Source organism: Mercurialis annua, linkage group LG2, assembly GCF_937616625.2.
Source record: "Mercurialis annua linkage group LG2, ddMerAnnu1.2, whole genome shotgun sequence".
NCBI lineage: Eukaryota > Viridiplantae > Streptophyta > Magnoliopsida > Malpighiales > Euphorbiaceae > Mercurialis > Mercurialis annua.
In genome coordinates this window covers 27,591,723-27,613,520 of record NC_065571.1, presented here as the reverse complement: position 1 = coordinate 27,613,520, position 21,798 = coordinate 27,591,723, and the positions used below count along the sequence as shown (strand labels likewise).

General features: G+C 29.8%; 1 long non-coding RNA gene across 1 annotated transcript; it reads left to right on the top strand.

Annotated features, from left to right (window-relative positions):
* Positions 1–19,654: 19,654 nt before the first annotated feature.
* Positions 19,655–20,953, top strand: LOC130015075 (uncharacterized). Its single transcript, XR_008790100.1, has 3 exons — positions 19,655–19,805; positions 19,896–19,973; positions 20,869–20,953. It is a non-coding gene; the product is annotated as an uncharacterized LOC130015075 (long non-coding RNA).
* Positions 20,954–21,798: the final 845 nt, after the last annotated feature.

Sequence of the window (21,798 nt, the reverse complement as noted above, 5' to 3'; positions counted from 1 at the left end):
GGCTTTAATCGCTAAAAAGGTGAAATGCTAGGATTTTTTTCGTAACGTTTTAAACGTTTGCCTTAAATCGCTGAAAAGGTGAAACATTAGGATTTATTTCGTATCGTTTTAAACGTTTGGATTAGTTTCATAACGTTTGGATTAAATTGTTAAAAAATTGAAACATTTGGATTAGTATCGTAACATTCTAAGCGTTTGGATATGTTTAGTAACATTTTAAACGTTTGAGTTTGTTTCGTTACGTTTTTAACATTAGGATTTGTTTTGTAACGTTTTAAACATTTGGATATGCTTTATAACGTTTTAAAAGTTTTACTTATATCGATAAAAAGGTGAAACGTTAAGATTTGTTACGTAACGTTTTAAACCATTGGATTTGTTTCATAACATTTTAAACGTTTGGCTAAAATAGCTAAAGAGGTGAAACGTTAGGATTTGTTTCGTAACGTTTTAAACATTTGGATTAGTTTCATAACGTTTTAAACGTTTGGCTTAAATCGCTAAAAAGTTAAAACGTTAGGATTTGTTTCGTAACAGTTTAAACGTTTGGATTTGTTTCATAACGTTTTAAACGTCAGGCTTAAATCGCTAAAAAGGTAAAATGTTTGGATTTGTTTCGTATTCTTTCAAACGTTTGAATTTATTTCGTAACATTTTAAACGTTTGGCTTAAATTGCTAAAAAAGTGAAAAGTTTGGATTTGTTTCGTAACGTTTTAAACGTTTGGATTAGTTTCGTAACGTTTTAAACGTTTGGCTTAAATCGCTAAAAAGGTGAAAAATTTGGATTTGTTTCGTAACGTTTTAAACGTTTGGATTGTTTCATGACGTATTAAACAATTGGCTTAAATCGCTAAAAAGGTGAAACGTTAGGATTTGTTTCGTAACGTTTTAAAATTTTAATTTGTTTCGTAACGTTTTAAACATTTGGCTTATATCGCTAAAAAGGGGAAACGTTTGTATCTGTTTCGTTACGTTTTAAACGTTTGGATTTGTTTCGTAACGTTTTAAACCTTTGGATTTGTTTTGTAACGTTTTGAACGTTTGGATTTATTCCGTAACATTTTATACATTTGGCTTAAATCGCTAAAAAAGTGAAACGTTATGATTTGTTCCGTAACGTTTGAAATGTTTGGCTTAAATAGCTAAAAAGATGAAACGTTTGGATTTGTTTCATAATGTTTTAAACGTTTGGATTTGTTTCGTAACGTTTTAAACGTTTGGCTTAATTCGCTAAAAAGGTGAAACGTTAGGATTTGTTTCGTAACGTTTAAAATGTTTAGCTTAAATAGATAAAAAGGTGAAATGTTAGGATTGGTTTTGTAATGTTAAAAACGTTTAGATTTGTTTCGTAAAATTTTAAATGTTTTGATTTGGTTCGTAAAGTTATAAACGTTTAGATTTGTTTTGCAACGTTCGAAATGTTCGGATTTGTTCGCAACGTTTAAACCTTTGGCTTAAATCGCTAAATAGGTGAAATGTTAGGATTTGTTTCGTGTGTTTTAAACGTTTGGATTTGTTGTAATGTTTTAAACGTTAGGCTTAAATAGCTAAAAAGATGAAATATTAGGATTTGTTTTGTAATGTTTTAAAAGTTTGGATTTGTTTCGTAATGCTTTAAACTTTTGGATTAAAACGCTAAAAAGGTGAAACATTAGGGTTTGTTTCGTAATTTTTTAAACGTTTGGCTTAAATCGCTAAAAAAGTGAAATGTTAGGATTAATTTTGTAACATTTTCAATGTTTGGCTTAAATAGCCAAAAAAGCGAAACTTTCGGATATGTTTCGTAAAGTTTTATACGTTTGGATTTGTTTCGTAACGTTTTAAACGTTTGGATTTCTTTCGTAAAGTTTTAAACGTTTGGATTAGTTTCGTAACGTTTTAAGCGTTTGGATTTCTTTCGTAACGTTTTAAATGTTTGGATTTCTTTTATAACGTTCTAAACGTTAGGATTTTTTTCATAACGTTGTAAACGTTTGGATTTGTTTAGTAACGTTTTAAACTTTTGGCATAAATCGCTAAAAAGGTGAAACGTAAGGATTTGTTTTGCAACGTTTTAAATGTTTTGATTAGTTTCGTAACTTTTTTAACGTTTGGCTTAAATCGCTAAAAAAGTGAAACATTTGGATTTTTTTCGTAACGTTTTAAACGTTTGGATTTGTTTCGTGACGTTATAAACGCTTGGCTTAAATCGCTAAGAAGGTGAAAAGTTAGGATTTGTTTCATAACGTTTTAAAAGTTTGGCTTAAATCGCTAAAAAGGTGAAACGTTAGGATTTGTTTCGTAACGTTTTAAAGTTTGAATTTGTTTCGTAACGTTTTAAACGTTTGGCTTATATAGCTAAAAAGGTGAAACGTTTGCATTTGTTTCGTTACGTTTTAAACGTTTGGAATTGTTTCGTAACGTTTTAAACCTTTGGATTTGCTTTGTAACATTTTGAATATTTGGATTTGTTCCATAACATTTCATACATTTGGCTTAAATCGCTAAAAAGGTGAAACGTTATAATTTATTCTGTAATGTTTGAAACGTTTGGCTTAAATAGCTAAAAATGTGAAATTTTAGGATTTGTTTCATAACGTTTTAAACGTTTGGATTTGTTTCGTAACGAAACGTTTGGCTTAATTCGCTAAAAAGGTGAAATGTTAGGATTTGTTTCGTAACGTTTAAAATGTTTGGCTTAAATAGATAAAAACGTGAAATGTTAGGATTGGTTTTGTAACGTTAAAAACGTTTGGATTTGTTTCGTAAAGTTTTAAATGTTTGGATTTGTTTCGTAAAGTTGTAAACGTTTGGATTTGTTTTGTAACGTTCGAAACGTTTGGATTTTTTTGTAACGTTTAAACCTTTGGCTTAATTCGCTAAATAGTTGAAACGTTCGGATTTGTTGCGTGTGTTTTAAACGTTTGGATTTGTTTTGTAATGTTTTAAAAATTTGGCTTTAATAGCTAAAAAGATGAAATGTTAGGATTTGTTTCGTAATGTTTTAAATGTTTGGATTTGTTTCGTAACGCTTTAAACGTTTGGATTAAATTGCTAAAAAGGTGAAACGTTATGATTTGTTTCGTAATGTTTTAAACGTTTGGATTTGTTTAGTAACGTTTTAAATGTTTGGATTTGTTTCGTAACGTTTTAAACGTTTGGATTTGTTTCGTAACGTTTTAAACGTTTGGATTTGTTTCGTAATGTTTTAAAAGTTAGGATTTGTTTCGTAACGTTTTAAACATTTGGATTTGTTTCGTAACTTTTTTAAACGTTTGGCTCAAATCGCTAAAAAGGTGAAAAGTTAAGATTTGTTTCGTAACGTTTTAAATGTTTGGATTTGTTTCGTAATATATTACACGTTTGGCTAAAATAGCTAAAAAGTTGAAACGTTAGGATTTGTTTTGTAACGTTTTAACCGTTTGAATTTATTTCGTAATGCTTCAAATGTTCGGATTTGTTTCGTAACATTTTAAACCTTTGGATTTTTTCGTAACGTTTTAAACGTTTGGATTGTTTCGTAACACTTTAAACGTTCGGATTTGTTTCGTAACGTTTTAAACGTTTGGATTTGTTTCGTAACGTTTTAAACATTTGGCTAAAATCGCTAAAAAGGCGAAACGTTAGGATTTGTTTCGTAAGTTTTTAAACGTTTGGCTTAAATCACTAAAAAGGTGAAACATTAGGATTTGTTTAGTAAGGTTTTAAAGTTTGAATTTGTTTCGTAATGTGTTAAACGTTTGCATTTGTTTCGTAACGTTTTAAACGTTTGGATTTTTTTTCCGACGTTTTAAACGTTTGGATTTGTTTCATAACATTTTAAATGTTTGTCTAAAATTGTTAAAAAGGTGAAACGTTAGGATTTGTTTCGTAACGTTTTAAACGTTTCGATTAAATCGCTAAAAAGGTGAAACATTAGCATTTGTTTCGTAATGTTTTAAACGTTTGGACTTGTTTCGTAACATTTTAAACGTTTGGCTTAAATATCTAAAAAGATGAAATGTTAGGATTTGTTGCGTAACGTTTTAAACGTTTGGCATAAATAGCTAAAAAGGTATAACGTTAGGATTTGTTTGATAACGTTTTAAACGTTTGGATTCTTTTTTGTAAAGTGTTAAACGTTTGGATTTGTTACGTAACGTTTTAAATGTTTGAATTTGTTTCGTAACGTTTTATACGTTAGGATTGGTTTCACAACGTTTTAAACGTTTGGCATAAATTGCTAAAAAGATCAAATGTTATGATGTATTTCGTAACGTTTTAAACGTTTGGCTTACATCGCTAAAAATGGGAAAGGTTAGGATTTGTTTCGTAACTTTTTAAATGTTTGGATTTCTTTCGTAACGTTTTAAACGTTTGTCTTAGATGGCTAAAAAAGTGAAATGTTTGGATTAGTATCGTAACGTTTTTAATGTTAAAATGTATTTAGTAACGTTTTAAGTGTTTGGATTTGTTTCGCAACATTTTAAACGTTAGGATTTGATTCGTAAAGTTTTAAACGTTTTGATTTGTTTCGTAACGTTTTAAACGTTTGGCATAAATCGCTAAAAAGGTGAAACATTAGTATTTTTTGGTAACGTTTTAAATGTTCTGATTTATTTCGTTACGTTTTAAACGTTTCGCTTAAATAGCAAAAAAGGTGAAACATTAGGATTTGTTTTGTAACCTTTTAAACGTTTATATGTATTTCGTAACGCTTTAAACGTTTGGATTAAATCGCTAAAAGGGTGAAACCTTAAGATTTGTTTCTTAATTTTTTAAACGTTTGGATTTGTTTCATATCGTTTTAAACGTTTGGATTTGTTTCATAACGTTTTAAACGTTTAGCTTAAACCACTAAAAAGGTGAAATGTTAGGATTTATTTCGTAATATTTTAAACGTTTGACTTAAATCGCTAAAAAGGTGAAACATTTGGATTTTTGTCGTAAGGTTTTAAAGGTTTGGCTTAAATAGCCAAAAACATAAAACGCTAGAATTTTGTTTCATAACGTTTTAAACGTTTGGATTTGTTACATAACGTTATAAAAGTTTGGCTTAAATCGCTAAAATGGTGAAAAATTAGAATTTGTTTCATAACGTTTTAAACGTTTGGATTAGTTTTGTAACGTTTTAATTGTTTGGCTTAAATCGCAAAAAAGGAGAATCGTTTGGATTGGTTTCGTAACGTGTTAAAAGTTTGAATTTGTTTCATGATGTTTTAAACGTTTTGCTTAAATCGACAATAAGTTAAAATGTTAGGATTTGTTTCGTAACATTTTAAACGCTTGGCTTAAATCGCTAAAAAGGTAAAACGATAGGATTTGTTTTGTAACGTTTTAAACGTTTGGTTTAAATCACTAAATACGCGAAACGTTAGGATTTGTTTCGTACCGTTTTATTGTTTGAATTTGTTTCGTAACGTTTCAAACGTTTGGCTTAAATCGCTAAAAAGGTGAAACGTTTGGATTTGTTTCGTATCATTTTAAACGTTTGGATTTGTTTCGTAACGTTTTAAATATTTGGATTTGATCAATAACGATTTATACGTTTAGATTTGTTTCATAACTCTTTAAACGTTTGGATTAAATCGCTAAAAAGGTGAAACATTATGATTTGTTTCGCAATGTTTTAAACGTTTGGATTTGTTTTGTAACGTATTAAACGTTTTGATTTATTTCGTAACGTTTTAAACGTTTTGATTTGCTTCGTAACGTTTTAAAGATTTGGATTTCTTTCGTAACGTTTTAAACATTTGGCTTAAATAGCTAAAAAGGTGAAACACTAGGATTTGTTTCGTGAAGTTATAATCGTTTGACTTAAATCGCTAAAAAGGTGAAACGTTAGGATTTGTTTCGTAACTTATTAAACGTTTGAATTTGTTTAGTAACGTTTTAAACGTTTGGCTTAAATAACTAAAAAGGTTAAACATTAGGATTTGTTTCCGAACATTTTAAACATTTGGCTTAAATCACTAAAAAGGTGAAAAGTTAGGATTTATTTCATAACGTTTTAAACGTTTGGCTTAAACAGCTAATAAGGGAAAACATTTGGATTTGTTCTTAACGCTTTAAATGTTTGACTTAAATAGCTAAAAAGGTGAAACGTTAGGATTTGCTTTGTAAAGTTTGGCTTATACCGCTAAAAAGGTGAAACATTCGAATTCGTTTTGTAACATTTTAAAACGTTTAGATTTGTATCGTAATATTTTAAACGTTATGGTTAAATCGCTAAAAAGGTGTAACATTTCGATTTATTTCATAAAGTTTTAAACGTTTGGATTTGTTTCGTAACGCATTAAACGTTTGGATTAAATAATTAAAAAGGTGAAACGTTAAGATTTGTTTCGTAACGTTTTAAAAGTTTGGTTTAAATTGTTCATAAGGTGAAACATTTGGATTTGTTTTGTAACATTATAAAAATTTTGGGTTAAATATCTAACAAGGTGAAATGTTAGGCTTTTTTTCGTAACGTTTGGCTTATATCGCTAAAAAGGTGAAACATTAGGATTTATTTCGTAACATTTTATACGTTTGGATTTGTTTCGTAACGTTTTACACGTTTGGCTTAAATAGCTAAAAAGGAGAAACGTTTGGATTTATTTCGTAACGTTTTAAATGTTTGGATTTGTTTCGTAACGCTTTAAACGTTTGGATTAAATCGCTAAAAAGGTGAAACGTTAGGAGTTGTCTCGTAACATTTTAAACATTTGGATTAAATTACTAAAAAGGTGAAACGTTAGAATTTGTTTCGTAACGTTTTAAATGTTTGTCTTTAATCGGTAAAAAGGTGAAATATTTGGATTTATTTTGTAACATTTTAAATGTTTGGCTTAAATAGCTAAAAAAGTGAAACGTTTGAATTTATTTCGTAAAGCTTTAAAAGTCTGGATTTGTTTCATAAACTTTTACATGTTCAGATTTGTTTCGTAACGTTTTAAACGTTTAGATTTATTTCGTAATGTTAAAATGTTTAGCTTAAATCGCTAAAAAGGTGAAACGTTAGGATTTGTTTCGTAACGTTTTAAACGTTTGGATTAGTATTATAACATTTTAAACGTTTGACTTAAATCTATAAAAAGGTGAAATGTTAGGATTTGTTTTGTAACGTTTTAAACGTTTGGATTTGTTTAGTAACGATTTAAACGTTTGGCTTAAATAGCTAAAAATGTTAAATGTTATGATTTGTTTCGTAACGTTTTAAACGTTTGGATTTGATTCGTAATGTTTTAAACGTTTGGATTTGTCTCGTAACGTTTTAAACGTTTGGCTTATATTGCTAAAAAGGGGAAACGTTGGGATTTGTTTCGTAACATTATAAACATTTAGCTTAAATTGCAAAAAGGGGAAACGTTAGGATTTCTTTCATAACGTTTTAAACGTTTGGCTTAAATCGCTAAAGAGATGAAACATTTGGATTTGTTTCGTAAAGTTTTAAACGTTTGGTTTAAATAGCTAAAAACCTGAAATGTTAGGATTTGTTTCGTATTGTTTTAAATGTTTGGATTAGTATTATAACATTTTAAACTTTTGGCTTAAATCTCTAAAAAGGTGAAATGTTAGGATTAGTTTTGTAACATTTTATACGTTTCGATTTGTTTCGCAACGTTTTAAACGTTTGGCTTAAATAGCTAAAAATGTAAAATGTTAGGATTTTTTTCGTAATGTTTTAAACGTTTGGATTTATTTCGTAACGTTTTAAATGTTTTGCTTAAATAGCTAAACACGGTAAAAGTTTTGATATTTTTCATAACGTTTTAAACGTTTGGATTTGTTTCGTAACGCTTTAACCGTTTGGATTAAATCGCTAAAACTGTGAAACTTTATGATTTGTTTCGTAACGTTTTAAACGTTTGGATTTGTTTCATGATGTTTTAAACGTTTGGATATGTTTCGTAACGTTTTAAACGTTTGGCTTATATTGCGAAAAAGGGGAAACATTGGGATTTGTTTCGTAACATTAAAAACGTTTGGTTTAATCGCAAAAAGGTGAAACGTTAGGATTTCTTTCGTAACGTTTTAAACGTTTGGCTTAAATCGCTAAAAAGGTGAAACATTTGAATTTGTTTCGTAAAGTTTTAAACGTTTGGCTTAAATAGCTAAAAAAATTAAATGTTAGGATTTGTTTCGTATTGTTTTAAACGTTAGGATTTGTTTCGTAACTTTTTAAACGTTAGGATTTGTTTCGGAACGTTTTAAACATTTGGCTTAAATAGCTAAAAATATGAAATATTAGGATTTGTTTCGTAATGTTTTAAAGATTTGGATTTATTTCGTAATGTTTTAAATGTTTTGCTTAAATCGCTAAACACGGTAAAAGTTTTGATTTTTTTATAACGTTTTAAACGTTTGAATTTGTTTCGTAACGCTTTAAACGTTTGGATTAAATCGCTAAAATGGTGAAACTTTATGATTTGGTTCATAACGTTTTAAACGTTTGGATTTGTGTCGTAATGTTTTAAACGTTTGGATTTATCTCGTAATGTTTTAAACGTTTGGCTTATATTGCTAAAAAAGAGAAACGTTGGGATTTGTTTCGTAACATTATAAACGTTTGGCTTAAATCGCAAAAAGGTGAAACGTTAGGATTTCTTTCGTAACGTTTTAAACGTTTAGCTTAAATCGCTAAAAAGGTGAAAGATTTGGATTTGTTTCGTAAAGTTTTTAACTTTTGGCTTAAATAGCTAAAAAATTGAAATGTTAGGAATTGTTTCGTATTGTTTTAAACATTTGGATTAGTATTATAACATTTTAAACGTTTGGCTTAAATTTCTAAAAAGTTGAAATGTTTGGATTTGTTTCGTAACGTTGTAAACGTTTGGATTTGTTTCGTAACGTTTTAAACGTTTGGCTTAAATAGCTAAAAATATGAAATGTTAGGATTTGTTTCGTAATGTTTTTAACGTTTGGATTTATTTGGTAACGTTTTAAACGTTAGACTTAAATCGCTAAAAACGTGAAAAGTTTGGATTTTTTTCATAACGTTTTAAACGTTTGGATTTGTTTCGTAACGTTTAAAACATTTTGATTAACTCTCTAAAAAGGTGAAACTATATGATTTGTTTCGTAACGTTTTAAACGTTTGGATTTGTTTCGTAATGTTTTAAACGTTTGGATTTGTTTCATAACGTTTTAAACATTTGCTTATATTGCTAAAAATGTGAAACGTTAGGATTTGTTTCGTAACATTATAAACATTTGGCTTAAATCGCAAAGAGGTGAAACGTTAGGATTTCTTTCGTAACGTTTTAAACGTTTGGCTTAATTCGTTAAAAAGGTGAAACATTTGGATTTGTTTCGTTAAGTTTTTAATGTTTGGCTTAAATAGCTAAGAAATTGAAATGTAAGGATTATTTCGTATTGTTTTAGCGTTTGGATTAGTATTATAACATTTTAAACGTTTGGCTTAAATCTCTAAAAAGGTAAAATGTTAGGATTTGTTTCGTAACGTTATACGTTCGGATTTGTTTCGGAACGTTTTAAACGTTTGGCTTAAATAACGAAAAATATGAAATGTTAAGATTTGTTTCGTAATGTTTTAAACGTTTGGATTTATTTCGTAACGTTTTAAATGTTTTGCTTAAATCGCTAAACGCGGTAAAAGTTTTGATTTTTTTCACAACGTTTTGAACGTTTGAATTTGTTTCGTAACGCTTTAAACGCTTTGATTAAATCGCCAAAAACTTGAAACTTTATGATTTTTTTCATAACGTTTTAAACATTTGGATTTGTTTCGTAATGTTTTAAACGTTTCGATTTTTTTCGTAACGTTTTAAACGTATGGCTTATATTGCTAAAAAGGGGAAACGTTAGGATTTGTTTCATAACATTATAAACGTTTTGCTCAAATCGCAAAAAGGTGAAACGTTAGGATTTGTTTCGTAACGTTTTAAACGTTTGGCTTAAATCTCTAAAAAGGTGAAACATTTGGATTTGTTTCGAAAAGTTTTAAACGTTTGTTTTAAACGTTTGGCTTAAATAGCTAACGAATTGAAATGTTAGGATCTGTTTCGTATTGCTTTAAACGTTTGGCTTAAATAGCTAAAAACGTGAAAAGTTTTCATTTTTCTCATAACGTTTTAAACGTTTGAATTTGTTTGTAACGCTTTAAACGTTTGGATTAAATCGCTAAAAAGGTGAAACGTTATGATTGGTTTCGTAATGTTTGAAACGTTTTGATTTGTTTCGTAATATTTTAAACATTTGGATTTGTCTAGTAACGTTTTTTACGTTTGGCTTAAATCCCTAAAAAGGTCAAACTTTAGGATTTGTTTCGTAACGTTTGAAACGTTAGGATTACTTTCATAACGCTTTAAATGTTTGGCTTAAAATGCTAAAAAGGTGAAACATTTGGATTTATTTTGTAACGTAGTAAACGTTTGGATTTGTTTCGTGACGTTTTAAACTCTTGGGTTAAATCGCTAAAAAGGTGAAACGTTAGGCTTTGTTTCTTAACGTTTTAAGAGTTTGGCTTAAATCGCTAAAAAGGTGAAACGTTAGGATTTGTTTCGTAACCTTTTAAAGTTTGAATTTTCGTAACATTAAATCGCTAAATATTTTCATTTGTTTCGTAACGTTTTGTTTGGATTTGTTTCGTAACGTTTTAAATCTTTGGATTTGTTTTGTAACGTATTAAACTTTTGGATTTATTTCGCAACGTTTAAAATATTTGGCTGAAATCGCTAAAAATGGTGAAACGTTTGGATATGTTTCTTAACGTTTTAAACGTTTGTCTTAAATTGCTAAAAAGGTGAAACGTCAGGATTTGTTTCGAAACGTTTGAAACGTTTGGATCATAATGTTTTAAACGTTTGGATCACAATATTTTAAACGTTTGGATTTATTTCGTAACGTTTTATATGTTTTGCTTAATTCGCTAAAAAAGTGAAACGTTAGGACTTGTTTCGTAACGTTTTAAATGTTTGGCCTAAATAGCTAAAAAGGTGAAACGTTAGAATTGGTTTTGCAACGTTTTCAAAGTTTGGATTTGTTTCGTAAAGTTTTAAACGTTTGGATTTGTTTCGTAGCATTTTAAAGGTTTGGATTTTCTTTGTAACATTTTACACGTTTGGATTTGTTTTGGAACGTTTTAAACCTTTGGCTTAAATCACTAAATAGATGAAACATTATGATTTGTTTCGTAAATTTTTAAACGTTTGGCTTAAATCGCTAAAAAGGTGAAATAATAGGATTTATTTCGTAATATTTTAAACGTTTGGCTTAAATAGCTAAAAAAGTGAAACATTTTGATTTTTTTCGTAAAATATTAAACGTTTGGATTTGCATAGTAACGTTTTAAACGTTTGGATTTGTTTCGTAACGTTTTAGACGTTAGGCTTAAATAGCAAAAACGGTGAAACGTTAGGATTTTTTTTGTAACGTTTTAAACGTTTGGATTAGTTTTGTAACGTTTTAAATGTTTGGCTTATATCTCTAAAAAGGTGAAACGTTAGGATTTGTTTATTAATGTTTTAAACGTTTGTATTTGTTTCGTAACGTTTTAAATGTTTGGCATAAATAGCTAAAAAGCTGAAATGTTAGTATTTGTTTCGTAATGTTTTAAACGTTTGGATTTATTTGGTAACGTTTTAAACGTTAGACTTAAATCGCTAAAAACATGAAAAGTTTGGATTTTTTTGTAACGTTTTAAACGTTTGGATTTGTTTCGTAACGCTTTAAACGTTTGGATTAAATCGCTAAAAAGGTGAAACGTTATGATTTGTTTCGTAACGTGTCAAACGTTTGGATTTTTTTCGTAATGTTTTAAACGTTTGGATTTGTTTCGTAACATTTGAAACGTTTGGCTTAAATCGCGAAAAGGTGAAACGTTAGGATTTGTTTCGTAACGTTTTAAACGTTGGATTTGTTTCGTAACGTTTTAAACCTTTGGATTTGTTTCGTAACATTTTATACGTTTGGCTTAATTCGCTAAAAAGGTGAAACGTTAGGATTGGTTTTGTAACGTTTTAAACGTTTGGATTTGTTTTGTAATATTTTAAACGTTTGGATTTGTTTCGTAACGTTTTAAACATTTGGATTTGTTTTGTAACATTTTAAACGTTTGGATTTGTTTTGTAATGTTTTAAACGTTTGGATTTGTTTCGTAACGTTTTAAACCTCTGGCTTAAATCGCTAAAAAGGTGATATATTATCATTTGTTTCGTAACGTTTTAAACGTTTAGTTTAAATCGCTAAAAAGGTGAAATCTAAGGATTTTTTTCATAACGTATTAAACGTTTGGCTTAAATAGCTAGAAAAGGTAAACGTTTTGATTTTTTTCATAAAGTCTTAATCGTTTGGATTTGTTTCGTAACGTTTAAACGTTTGGATTTATTTCGTAATGTTTAAAATGTTTGGCTTAAATAGCTAAAAAGGTGAAACGTTAGGATTTGTTTTGTAACGTTTTAAACGTTTGGATTATTATTATAACATTTTAAATGTTTGGCTTAAATCTCTAAAAAGGTGAAATGTTAGGATTTGTTTCGTAACGTTTTAAACGTTTGGATTTGTTTCGTAACGTTTTAAACGTTTGGGATAAATAACAAAAAATGTTAAATATTTGGATTTGTTTCGTAATGTTTTAAACGTTTAGATTTATTTCGTAATGTTTTAAATGTTTTGCTTAAATCGCTAAACACGGTAAAATTTTTGATTTTTTTCATAACATTTTAAACGTTTGGATTTGTTTCGTAACGCTTTAAAAGTTTGGATTAAATCGCTAAAAAGGCGAAACTTTATGATTTGTTTCGTAACGTTTTAAACGTTTGGATTTGTTTCGTAATGTTTTATATGTTTGGATTTGTTTCGTAACGTTATAAACGTTAGGCTTATATTGCTAAAAAGGTGAAACGTTAGGATTTGTTAAGTAACATTATAAACATTTTGCTTAAATTGCAAAGAGGGGAAACGTTACGATTTCTTTCGTAACGTTTTACACGTTTGGCATAAATCGCTAAAAAGGTGAAATATTTAGATTTGTTTCGTATAGTTTTAGACGTTTGGCTTGAATAGCTAAAAAATTTAAATGTTAGGACTTGTTTCGTATTGTTTTAAACGTTTGTATTAGTATTATAACATTTTAAACGTTTGGCTTAAATCTCAAAAAAGGTGAAATGTTAGGATTTGTTGCATAATGTTTTAAATGTTTAGATTTATTTCGTAACGTTTTAAATGTTTTGCTTAAATCTCTAAACACGGTAAAAGTTTTCATTTTTTTCACAACGTTTTAAACGTTTGAATTTGTTTCGTAATGCTTTAAACGTTGGGATTAAATCGCTAAAAAGGTGAAACTTTATGAATTGTTTCGTAATGTTTTAAACGTTTGTATTTGTTTCGTAAAATTTTGAACGTTTCGATTTGTTTCGTAACGTTTTAAATGTTTTGATTTATTTCGTAATTTTTGAAACGTTTGGCTTAAATCGCTAAAAAGATGAAACGTTAGGATTTGTTTCGTAACATTTTAAACGTTGGATTTGTTTTATAACGTTTTAAACGTTTGGATTTGTATCGTAACGTTTTAAATGTTTGGCTTAATTCGTTAAAAAGGTGAAATGTTAGGATTTGTTTCGTAACGTTTTAAACGTTTGGCTTAAATAGCTAAAAAGGCGAAAGATTAGGATTGGTTTTGTAATGTTTCCAACGTTTGGATTTGTTTCGTAATGTTTTAAACATTTGGATTTGTTTCGTAACGTTTTAAACGTTTGGATTTCTTTTGTAACGTTTTAAACGTTTGGATTTGTTTTGTAACGTTTTAAATGTTTGGATTTGTTTCGTAACGTTTTAAACCTTTGGCTTAAATCTCTTAAAAGGGGAAATATTATCATTTGTTTCGTAACGTTTTAAACGTTTGGCTTAGATCGCTAAAAAGGTGAAATCTAAGGATTTTTTCATACCGTTTAATACGTTTGGCTTAAATAGCTAGAAAAGGTAAACGTTTTGATTTTTTTCATAAATTTCTTAAACGTTTGGATTTGTTTCGTAACGTTTTAAACGTTTGGATTTGTTTCATAACGTTTTAAACGTTTGCATTTGTTTCATAATGTTTAAAACGTTAGGTTTAAATCGCTAAAAAGGTGAGGATCTATTTAGTAATGTTTTAAACATTTGGATTAGTTTTATAACGTTTTAAACGTTTTGCTTAAATCTCTAAAAAGGTGAAACGTTAGGATTTGTTTGGAAACTTTTTAAACATCTAGATTTGTTTTGTAACGTTTTAACATTGGCTTAAATAGCTAAAAAGTTGAAATGTTAGGATTTGTTTCGTAATGTTTTAAACGTTTGGATTTATTTCGTAACGTTTTAAATGTTTGGCTTAAATCGATAAAAACGTGAAAAGTTTGGATTTTTTTCGTAACGTTTTAAACATTTGGATTTGTTTCGTAACGCTTTAAACGTTTGGATTAAATCGATAAAAAGGTGAAACGTTATGATTTGTTTCGTGACGTTTTAAACATTTGGATTTGTTTCGTAATGTTTTAAACGTTTGGATTTGTTTCATAACGTTCGAAACTTTTGGCTTAAATCGCTAAAAAGGTGAAACGTTATCATTTGTTTCGTAACATTTTAAACGTTTGGTTTAAATAGCTAATAGGTGAAACGTTAGGATTTGTTTCGTAACGTTTTAAATGATTGGCTTAAATCGCCAAAAAGGTGAAACGTTTGGATTTTTTTCGTAACGTTTTAAAAGTTTGGCTTAAATATCTAAAAAGCTGAAACGTTAGGATTTTTTTCATAGCGTTTTAAATGTTTGGATTTATTTCGTAATGTTTTAAACGTTTGTCTTAAATCGCTAAAAAGGTGAAACGTTAGGATTTGGTTTGTAACGTTTTAAACGTTTGGATTAGTTTCTTAACATTTTAAACATTTGGCTTAAATCGCTAAAAAGGTGAAACATTTGGATTTTTTTGTAACTTTTTAAACGTTTGGATTTGTTTCGTGATGTTATAAACTTTTAGCTTAAATGTCACGACCCGAAATCCCGAGCCGCGGCTGGCTCTAGGGAATGGGAGTGGTAGCTCCGAAACCCGTAGCAAGCCTGAAACGAGTATAAATTTTTCGCGAATAAATTGATAAAACAAAAACATAATCATATACATAAAAAATTTCATGAAAGCCTTTCCATTCTTGACGTATACAAACGTCCAGTTCAAAACCTGAAGATATTGCATAGGAACCTGGGTCTTATAGTGCGATGTCTCACATCCAGCACAACCCGTTCCACCCTTAACAAACGGTTTAAAAGTGCAGTTTCAAAATCTATCATATATATCAGAGTATAGTTTATATATTTAAAACCGTTTGACAAACCATTACAAGTTTACTAGGACTCAACTACTGCAACACTACTGATTCTGTACGAACTCTGAACTTCAGAAACAAGGATAGAAGTCCGTCAAATCCTTTACTATGACCCTGAAATGAAACACTGTGAGGGGGTCTGTATTTTGGGAAATAGTGAGTGAGTTTACGTTTACTAATGGTGTTATGTAAAATAACATCGCATTTAGAACAATATATATGTATATATATATATATATATATATAAAAACATAGTATATATCAAGTATTAGATCCGATTGAAACCTTAATCTTAAACTCATACTATTTCCTATATGTATCCTACTCATATTGTATCCATTCATATTGTATCAAATCATTTTAATCCGAGTGGTACGGTCCCGAGATAGTTCGATCGAATTAACCGTTACCACGTGGCATAGTCCCGAGATAGTTCAACCGAGTTACTCATGCCACTGCTTAATCCCAAGGTGTGAGTCCCGAGATAGTTCAAACGAGTTACTCACTAGATACAGGTCCCGAGTTAGTTCAACCGAGTTAACCTCGTACCTACCAAAAACATAATCCTCCTTTCGATACCCAAACATATTCATCATGTAACGAGATCATATCAATTATTTTTAAATACAAACTTCTATCGATATTAATTCTATGACTGACCCGAACACTGATGCACAGCCTATTGACACCCCATAGGTAGCTTGTTTCCTCGGATTACTATACTAGTTTTATTTCATAAAGAATAAACATTTAATAAAAATAATAATCATTGTAAATAATAACATTTTACGCGATGCATTAATAATAATAATAAACAAAATAAATAACTTTTATTAATAACATGCAAAAGTAGACTGTAAACTCACCACTTGCTATACAAAATTTTCTAGAACTAATAAAGCAATATCGTTCGTCACGTTCCGTGTTCCTTTGGTAGTCGCCTCGGCGAATCTACAAAAATTCGACAACAACCTAAATTATTAACATTCTAACTATAGCTAAATATCCAAAACATAATTTCTAGCCAACTTTGGCTATCGAAACCGCTTATTTAAAACAGTCTGACCTCTAAACAAACTTAACATTCTTAAAGTTTAGAATGTCTCCTACAACATTCTTTTAGGTCTCAGACTGAGATTATGTCACGACCCATTTTCATGAATCGTGACCGGTGCTAGGCTATGGGTATGGTTGTACCAAAACCCGTAGCTAGCCTTGCGGATAACCAACGTAACACATTTAAAACAATGTACCTGCATAAAACCACATGCTCGGGGGCAACCGAGACTTCAGCCTAATCTAGCAGTACATATAAATAACATATATTTAAAGTACGCTTATCTCAAAATAATCTCCAACAATATGGCAATATAATATAAATACCATAAACACTGTGATCATCCCAAAAGCGATAATGTAATAGTTGGACCGATCCAACAAACAACAGTCTAAAATATAAGTAAAAGACTAAGACATGAATAATCTAATACTACTATTGCGGTATAAGAGTTTAAAACAGTTCGACTCTTTTATTTTGAAAATAAAATAAAGAACCTCTGAGAACGAAGAAACAGAGATCGACCAATGCTCAAATCATAAACCTGGAAAATTTGAGAAAACAACGGGGTCAGATTTACTGAGTAGAGTTTATATAACCATTTACATTTATTAAGTTAAAAACCTTTAAAACGTTTAATAAAACATTTTCATTATGGATTATCAATGAAACCCTAAACAACAATTCTAAAATCCATTGTCGTGTCGGTGAGACGTATCTCAATAACTGATCCCCGACTATCACTTAATAAATAGTGAGCCCATGAGAGGTATCTTCCACCGGTGCCCTCACTAAGGTGAGACGCATCTCAAACCTACCTCAATACCATAATCATTACCGGTGCGCACGCAATCCCGATGATGCCCATCGAGTAGTACGTCCCAAATCAAATCCACAATGCCGAAAAACAGTTCAAGAACTGCTTATACATACATATATATACATATATATTAATATATATATATATATATATACATACATATTAATATATATATATGTATATATATATATATATACATACAATATGTATATATATATATATATATATATAAAATATATAATAATTACTTAATAAAGAGGTAAATAGATATATAAACTCACTGCTTGCTAAATCCACGTGATCCTGACAAGCACCAAACTCTGGTTCGCCTCTGAAGTACGAACAATCGACGGGTCTAATTAAAATATTAAAAATCATAATTAAAATCAGACTCTAACTCTAAAGAGTACTAAATATCACATAGGACTCGCACAACACAATATCAAGCAACATTTAATAAACACTTATATTAAATGCATTCCAACTATAACCCAAGTTATAGATTACAATTCATATAAACATATTCAGAATGATTCGAAAAAATAATTTAAATTAACCCAAGTTAAAATCCATATTAGTGAGTCAACCGGGTTATTAAAAACTACCAACCTTCTTCCCACTTGTCGGGCGACCACAGTCTATCCCAAAACAAAACTTATTAAATTTATAAACCCGAGATTATAAATTAAAATACTTGATAAAATAATTATCTATTTTCAAATAGAATTCAATGTCTTGCAATTCAAGTAACCCAAGTTACAACCAAAACTTAACAATTTTAAGTTTAATAAAGTTCACGGACTAAACTGTACTTTAGCCCATTTGATTTTCGAAATCAAATTTAATTTCTCATTTTCAATTTACTAAATTATAAATCAAATAAAAGTCCAAAAGTTATCCTATGGATAAAAACTTAACTTGAATAAGTTTTTAGAAACTTTTAGGGGCTAAATCGTAAATTAGCCAAGTTGACGTGTAAATCAAAATTAACTATAATTACCCAAGTAATTATATTAATTTGGGTTATAAAATAATTTATGTTTTCAAGTTGCAAATTATAACTCGAAATGAGAACAAAGTTATTATCGAGAATCAAAACTATAGTTACAACAACTTAAGGGATTAAATCAAATTAATCCACACTTTAGGAACCCATATAGCCTATTAGTTATCTTCTCTAATTCAAATAGAAACCTATCCCCCGCCATCATCAATTTTGCTGCAATCATTCATGAAGCTAAAATCAATAATAAACCTAGGTCTTGATTCCTCTATTAACACACACAATCACCCTTAACACTTCACCTAACTAATAAGGATAGAACCAAGAACATGTCACGGCCATCATGGAAATTTCACGGCGACAATGAATATAAAGAATGACGACTGGAAATGGAACAATCGCAAGCTCAAACTTAAAGGGTCTCGTTTGAGACTCACAGTCTCGAACGAGACACCCATTTTAATGCAGGGTCTCGTTAGAGACCGCTGGGTCTCAATCGAGACCAACGAAATTCTCAGGTCTTGATTGAGATCTGAGTTGGGTCCCCCTTGGTTCAAAGTTGACCAGAAGAGCAATTTTGGATAAGTTAAAATTAAGTTAAAACATTAAGTTATTCAATTAAATTGTTCTAAATTAATAAAATTAAGATTTTGATTAATAAATAAAGGACAATATAGGGACGTTTAAAAGTTGTATCAAGTACGATACAAAAGAGATACGACGAATAAAGTACCGCGGAGGAGCAACAAGTCTACGCGTGACAGAAATCACGAAGAAAAACGTATAAGAAGATAATAGGAAGTTTACCCAAGAAGGTAATTAAAGTATAGAAAAATTCGAGGACAAATTTTTATAAGGGGGGGAGAATGTAAAACCCCGTACGTTTGATGTTGCCAAAGTGGGCAACGTAATTTAAATTAGTGGTCAGAGCGACTAGAAAAGGGAGTTAGCGAAGAAATTAAGTAATTAAGGACGAGGATAGGTCGATATTGAAATTTAAAGAAGTAATTTCAATATTTGTAATGTCTAAAATAAATAAACGGGACTAAGGAAAAGTTAGAATTAAAAATAAGATTAAGTCCCCGAGAAATTAGAAAATGGAATTTTATTGCCCGAAAAATATTAAATAAATAAATTATTGACGGGAATCAGTAATTAAGAAAATAATATTGATAATTTGGATATCAATATTCATAAGAGAAAAATAAGGACGAAAAAGTGACGGAAATCGTCGTTTTCGATAAAATTAGAAAATTGAGCGTTTTAGCCAAAATTTGACAAAATCAATTAACGGAGTTTAAATAATAAGTTGGCGGAAGAGTATTATTTATTTGGATATAAATAATACAAAATTTTGTCGAGATTAAACGATTAAGTGATTTCTGGGCTAAATTGAGCAAAAGAAAAGCTTGGGAATTTAAGTGTAAGGAGGTGGCAACTTCAAGGACCAAAGGAGACATTTTCCAATATTATATATATCAATTCCTTATGATTTAACATCAGCAAAACCCTCATTTCAGCTAGCCAAATTCGTTTCTCCCCATCCTCCATTGAAGAACATTAACAAATTTTCAAATTACCACAACTTCTTCGTTTTTGATCCGAATCGAGTGATTCTTGCGGCCACGGAACAAGGAAAGGATCCTCTACTGGATTATGGATTCAATTTGAGGTAAGAATCTCATTTTATAATTAGGGTTTCATAGTTATTAGTTTCGGTTTTGATGATTATAAGGGTGATATGAATGTTTGATCATTGTAGTGAAATTGTGAGCTTACATGGTGGATTTTAATGGTGATTCTTGAAGCTAGAACCATTCGAATTTGATTATCAATCAAGGTAAGGATTAATTTCTGGAAATTTATTAATTCTTGATGGATAAATTGGATAGGTTTTATAGCTTAGGAGTTGGCAATTTCATGAGTTGATGATGTTTGATAGCTTAAAAGCTGGTGTTGTTATGAATGAAACATTGGATAGGAAATTGACTAAAGTATTTGGCCATGATAAATGTTAGGAGTATAAGAGTTCAAATGATAATTACATGCTCTGATTAAGAGTCAGTAGGGCTGAATTGGAGTTGAATTTGATTGAGTATGTTGAATGAAAACTTGGATGAAAAATAATGGTAGTATTCGGCTTAGGTATGAAAACCATGTTCAAATGAGTTTGAAAATATTTTAATCATGGATTTCAAGTGTCTATTGGTGTGTATGGGGGTCTAGCTTGTGTTGATATGAAATCATGATATCGATTAAGGTTTTAGTCTCGACGCAAACTAGTTTGACGTTTTGCACAATATTGTTGTGCAAAACAGCCTTAGTGCGAGGGTCATATCTTGAGTTGTGTAACTCCAAATTGAGCTCCGTTTGTTGGTAAAGAAACTTTAAGATGTTGTCTATAATTTTCTAAGGATAAGGTTATTATAATTCTGCCTCTAAGAAGTTCATTTAGAGCAGAACATTTTGTTGTGCAGTCACCCCTGCAGTTTAAAAACAGCCCCAAGGAAATAATTTATGGGATAGTTTCCGACACCTTCGAGTGCTAATCTTAGTCTGAGACCTAAATAAAAGTTGTAGGCGACATTATAAACTTTAAGAATATAATTTTATTTAGGGATTAGACTATTTTAAGTAAACGATTTCGATAGCCGAAGTTGGCTAGAAATCTAGTTTTGGATAAATTTATTATTGCTAGATTTTCATTAATTCGAGTTATTATCGACTTCGCGTAGGCCTAGAGAGGCGACTACCAACGGGAACCGGAACGTATAGAACACGACATCGCTATGCTGTTATTAAAGCGTGTGGATAGCAAGTTGTGAGTATACTTTACTCTCGCGTATTATTACGCTATAAAAATATTATTAAATATTTTATTTATAAGTTATAAAAACACATCGCATTATATAATGATTTGTCGTGATTTGAAATTGTATGAATTAAATGGTTATTCTACCGTGAGATACACGGAATGTGACTTATTATATATATATATATCATATATATTAATAGTTTATGTTTGATAATTAAATTGTGAATTCATTTATTATATATTTGAGAATGAATTATATATTTGGTGTTGGATAAAATTGTGTAGTGTTTTGTTGTTGTTTGTTCTATGTTTGAAATATCGTATATCATTTATTACTATTTGTTCTATGCTTGAAAATGATGTGTGATCCGAAGAAACAAGATACATATTGGGCGTTAATAGGCCGTGTGATCACCGGTGTCTAGATACGTGTATATAGAAATGTTTGATATGAGCTCATTAAATGTTAATCATAATTGTGATTATAAAGTGGAAGGAGGATTATGTTCGGTAGATACGAGATCACTCGGTTGAACTATCTCGAGACCCGTATCTAGTGAGTAACTCGGTTGAATTATCTCGGGACTCACACCTTGGGATTAAGCAGTGGCATGAGTAACTCGGTTTAACTATCTCGGAACTATGCCATGTGGTAGCGGTAACTCAGTCGAACTATCTCGGGACCGTACCACTTGGATTAAAATAATTTGATACCAATACGATACATATTAGGAAAGGTTAGGAGTTTAAGATTTAAGGTTTCTATCGGATCAAATCTTTGTTTGTAATATGATAACATTATATTTAATTAAATAAATGATTTTCAATTGCGATGTTATTTTTGTGATAA